The 5,942-nt window shown below is 37.7% G+C and overlaps 1 pseudogene; it reads left to right on the forward strand.

The window, feature by feature from the left end:
* Positions 1 to 1,063: 1,063 nt before the first annotated feature.
* On the forward strand, positions 1,064 to 3,471 carry LOC113350939 (annotated as a pseudogene).
* The last annotated feature ends 2,471 nt before the right edge of the window (positions 3,472 to 5,942 follow it).

Raw genomic sequence — 5,942 nt, forward strand, 5'->3', positions numbered from 1 at the left:
CACCAAATCCAACTCGTTCAGCTGCTTCCAGCTTCTCTCGTCCAACTGCTTCCAATTTTTCACGTCCTCCTACTCGGTCCAGTCCATCTTTAGCCCAGCAATTTTCCTCCCTGTCAAGCCCAGCTCGTCCAGCTGCTTCAAGTCCTCTCTTCTCGGCCCAGCATTGTCTCAGCCTTACAACTCACGCACAGACGCACTTCTTCTTATACTTCTCGGGCGTTTATTGGCACCGCACTTCATTAACAACTTTCATGGCCAATCTCAGGCATACAAAACGTGTGACACATAGCACACGGTTTCCCTTTGGAGTTTGTGTTATGTTAGAAAAGTGTCTTTATTTAGAGTTTGCTTTTATTAGGTTAGTACTTTGAGTGATCTTCAAGTTTGTGAACAATATAAATAGGTTGTTAAGCATGAGAATTAATATACAGAATTATTATCAATGTAGACGTTTTATGCTTCTGCGTTTATGCTCTTCTCTCTCTCTCTTGATTGATCTTTAACTATGTTTGAAGTGTTGGACTTCCAACTCAAAACTAATTGGCAATGAGTGGAGTGGCTCCACACTTTATATATTAAGATCTAGGCTAAGGAGTTAGCTATGTGGGACTATCTTATAGTTTCTCCAACATACTCCCTTCCACGTGTATGGCAGAGATTAATCCACTACAACGTGGAACTCTGTACGGGTGGACGGGCAGCCCTTTGGGTCTACTTCTCATTCCACTCTTATAAGGGCTTAGCTCTGATACCATGTTTGAAGTGTTGGACTTCCAACTCAAAACTAATTGGCAATGAGTGGAGTGGCTCCACACTTTATATATTAAGATCTAGGCTAAGGAGTTAGCTATGTGGGACTATCTTATAGTTTCTCCAACAAAAAAATATATTATTCTACCTTTGACTACCATTATACTTTAATCAGTCACTAGCTGGTAGATAAGATTTGGTACATTGAGAATCATGTTGTCTCCCATTTTAATGATTTGACATCATAGGCCAAGCGGTGAATGGTAAACCAATATAAGAAAGCGTCATGAATAGACACAGTAAAACAGCAACAATGTCTTCGTTAACACTCTCCATAGCTGCTAACTTTCTACTACTACTACTTGTTATCCCTTCCTCAGTTTCTCTAACTGATGATGAGCAACCACGCACCTACATTGTTCATGCCTTCAAATCTGACAAGCCTTTGCATTTTGCTTCTCACACTGACTGGTATCACTCAACCCTCCAATCTCTTCCACCTTCACCTCATCCAAAGAGCATCATTTACACGTACAGTCGTGTTATTAATGGTTTCGCTGCTCGACTAACACCTTCTCAGGCTAATCATCTCCGGACCGTCTCTGGAATTTTGTCTGTCATTCCTGAAAAAATTCGCCAATTGCACACTACTCGAACTCCAGAGTTTCTTGGTATGTCTGCGAATTCCGCGGGTCTCTGGTCCTCATCAAATTATGGTGATGATGTTATCATTGGTGTTCTTGATAGCGGAATCTGGCCAGAGCGGAGGAGTTTTAGTGACGCTGGGTTGGGTCCGGTGCCTGCTAGATGGAAAGGTATTTGTGAGACTGGTCCTGATTTCCCCAAAAAGTCTTGCAACCGGAAGATAATTTGTGCGAGGGCTTCTTATAAAGGAGCTGAAGCTGGAATTGGTCATATGATAAATGAAACTGGTAAAGATTCGATATCACCAAGAGACATGAATGGACATGGTACACATACTGCATCTACGGAAGCTGGATCTGCTGTCAAGAACGCCAAAATGTTTAAATTAGCAGCTGGAGAAGCCAAAGGAATGGCACCGAGGGCAAGAATTGCTGTTTACAAGGTATGCTGGAGTCTGGGATGTACCGATTCAGATATTTTATCTGGATTTGAAAAAGCTCTGGAAGATGGTGTCGATGTGATATCTTTTTCAGTCGGTCCCTCCGAAGGGAATGTTCCGTATGATCTTGATACAACCGCGGTGGGTGCTTTTGCTGCTATGCAGGAAGGAGTTTTAGTTTCTGCTTCTGGAGGAAATTCAGGCCCTCGTCCGAGTACTGTCTCGAATGTCGCCCCATGGCTGTTAACTGTTGCAGCATCCACGCTTGATAGGGAATTTCCAGCGGACATAATTTTAAATGATGGTACGCTGATTAATGGTGCTTCATTATACTCGGGGAAGCCACTTCCAAAACAAGATGTAGAATTAGTCTACGCTGGTGATGTTGGCAATGCATATTGCTTACAAGGAAAATTTAATTCTACTGCTAAAGTTACTGGCAAAATCGTTCTTTGCGAAGCTGGCAATACCCAGGCAACTGCTCAAGGGTATGCTGTGAAAATTGCAGGTGGCGTTGGAATGATTGCCGTGAATGTAAAATATTGGGGTAAAGGGCTTATCCTAGAACAATTTTTAACTCCAGCAATACAAGTGAGTTTCGACGATGGAGTTACGATATTTAAGTACATCAGATTACAGAAAAAGCCGAGAGCTACTATGAAATTTTGTGGAACCGTAACCGGAGGATCGACATCTGCTCCTAAAGTGGCTGCATTTTCTAGCCGTGGTCCTAACAGTCTAACAGCCCAGATACTCAAACCGGATATTACCGCTCCTGGTGTTGGTATCTTGGCCGCTTGGACTGGAGCTGCTTCCCCAACCAACTTGGACCTCGATCCAAGACGAGTCGACTTCAATATTATTTCTGGTACTTCAATGCCATGCCCTCATATAAGCGGATTGGCGACGTTGCTCCGTAGTGGCTTACCCTAAATGGACACCAGCTGCAATTAAATCTGCTCTTATGACTAGTAGCTATAACTTGGACAATTCAGGTAAAAACATTACTGATCTTGTCGATGGTCTTGATGCAAAACCGTTTGATGTTGGTTCAGGACATGTTGACCCAAACCGAGCTCTTCATCCAGGCTTGATATATGACATCGCACCAAATGACTATGTTGCCTTTCTGTGTTCCATTGGGTATAATTCAACACAGTTATCCGTTTTCGACGACGATCTAAAGAAAGTTGATTGCAAGTCAATTGGATTGTCTAGCCCGAGTGACTTGAACTACCCATCATTTTCTGTTGTTTTTGGATCCGGAAGTAGTAACAAAGTTAAGTACACAAGAACTGTGAAGAACGTCGAGAAGCTAGGATCCGCAATCTATAAACCTACCATTAGAGCTCCATCGTCCGTGAAGATCAAAGTTTCACCGAAGAAGCTTGTTTTCAGTGACGAGAACCGTACCTTATCTTATAAAATCACATTCACAAGTCTCGTTAAGAGGAAAAAAGGTGATGTGATGAAGGAACCAGAATTCGGTTCCATCGAATGGCGTGACGGGGTTCACGTTGTGAGGAGTCCTATTGCATTTACGTGGATTACTACTACTAAACCGTAGTCCAGTCTTTTGGGTTTAACGATCACCAATACCTGGTTCATCCGCGTAATGGTATTATTGATTCGGAAAATGGGTCATTTGTCCAACAAAATTTAAAACATGGTTCAAATGGGCGAGTAAAAATTATTATGGGTGAAATGGACGAAAAAAAATAACAAGGATGAAACTGGATGCACCCTGATATAAATTAAAAATAAGAAAAAATATTTGAAAATGGGTAGGATGAAACAGGTTACATTCTGGCTATTTTTATATTTTTGTTCATTTAAACAGTATCTTTTTAATTTTTGTTAATTTAAACAATATCAAAATGTACAAGCCTTTTTCACCCAAAAATTATTGATTTTAGTCTTTTTAACTAATTTTGTGTTATCGATTATCCTTTCAATCTCTATATATAGCTTTGTTTCTGTCCTTCGGTTATTAATCCGATTATAACGATTATAATTCTGAAGTGTTTCTATGTATGCGGTACCTAATTTCGTCAAGAAGTAACAATAACGATTAATCCGATTATAATATATGGATAAATGCTTGATCATTAAACTCAAGAAGTAACTAATTTCGCACTTCACATGACCTAGACCATAGGTCAGCGCACCAGACTTAATGTTTATCTCTCCCTCCTGACTATGACAATGAGTGCTAGTGAAATTATCAGACGGTGTTGTGTGGTTTTTCAAAAGCAAAAGAAAATTGGGAACTACTGCAAAATCCATTTTTAAGATTTTTTTCACCGCGAAACCTATTGGAGGAAAATTTCATGTGCACACCTATTTTTTAAGTTAAAATTTCCCTTATACTTATATTTTTTAAAATTATTTTTTCGCCTCTTTTTCCTCGGTTTTTCTTTCGTGACTTCCGTTTTCCTTCGTCTTCTCTTTTTTAAGATTTTTTTTTTTTTCCGAGAGAACATGGTAAGATTAATCGAGAATAATCATGTTGTTTTCGTTAATTGATAAGATTTTTAGAAGAGGATTCAAAGTGATTTCAAGTCCTTGTGGTATATCCTGATTTAAGTGAATTGTTTCAAAGTGAAATAGCTCTCGGAGAAATAGAAGCGAAATGAAAAGAGAATATCTGATTTTCTTTCATCGGAGTAGTTGAGAATCTCCTCGGGTTTTATTGATTTTTTTTATTCTTATAAATTCTTATTTTTCATTTAGAACGATTCCATTTTTAGGTTTTAAATCTGTGATCTTATTTCAATGAGTGGAGCTGATTTAGTGATTTTCTAGGTCTAATTCCAACTTTTTTCATGAAGTTATTATGATTTCATTGCGTTTTGGTTTGATTTTCCCAAGGTTATTGAGAATAAACCCTATTTATTTGATATTGTAATCATGACTTGGGAGGACAGGGTTTATGAGAAATTAAGATTAAGTTTGAACCCGGATTGATTAGAATCTAGTGGAATTAGAATTTTTATTGATTGGAATTTGAAATGTAAATAAGAATGTGAAAGAATACAGATTCAGGTCAACTAGGTTTCTGCAAATATGATTTTAATATAACGCATAATGCATCAGCTTTTTTGTTAGTACTGAAATCAACGAAAAAAATGAATGCATAAACTATTATGAACCTACAAAGATGAACGCGTAACTTGTTATGCAGTCGAGAAAATACTGCATAATGAATTATATAATCACTTATTTGTTAGTACTAAAATAAAAAAAAATTATTGCATAATCTTTTATGCATTTGAGAAATGCATAACCTGTTATGCATCCGAAAAAATGGCTCTTTAACGTATAATGTATCAATTAATTATTTTGTAAGCACTGAAATCAACCAAAAAATGGTTGCATAACTTGTTATACAGTCGAGAAAATGACTGCAAAATTCATTATGCATCCTTTTGTTTTATTGGAGTATTACTTTTTAGACATATACATCGTTTTAGTGGTTTGCATAACCAAATTTGTGGATGTATGAACTAAAATATGGCTTAATAAGGAGTTATGCATCCTTTTTGGTGGCTGAATAATTAGTTACACATCCGTTTTTTTGTTCGTTTTTAAGTATATGTATCCTTTTAGTGGTTGCATATCAAATTAAAAGATGCATAAACCAAATTATGGCTACATAATATGTTGTGAATCATGTGTGTACCCAAAAATATTTCCAAGCACAGAACACAATCGGTTTGATGATAATGATGAAAGCTAGTTAGGGTTTTACACAAAATAAGCATAAATATGAAAGACACGAATTTAACGTGGTTCGGCAAGTTTTTTCTACATCCACGGACGATTCCCCATAAGAAGTGATATTTTATTGATGTGATGGATACAATTGATTTTTGATCCCTTTTAGGGTTTGCTAGTGTATTTTCGTGTGTCATGACCTCCCCTTTAGGATTGATATTCCCTTCTATTTATACAGTTGGATACATGGGTTACACCCTAATTTCGAGATAAACTTCCTCTGCAAGTAACTTGGTCAGGAAGACATCTGGAATGTTCCAGAACTTTCTCTGCAGCGACTTAGTCAACAATTAATACAGAAACTTCTAAAACCTTTCTGGCAGATTCTGGC

This window comes from Papaver somniferum, chromosome 2 (assembly GCF_003573695.1).
Source record: "Papaver somniferum cultivar HN1 chromosome 2, ASM357369v1, whole genome shotgun sequence".
NCBI lineage: Eukaryota > Viridiplantae > Streptophyta > Magnoliopsida > Ranunculales > Papaveraceae > Papaver > Papaver somniferum.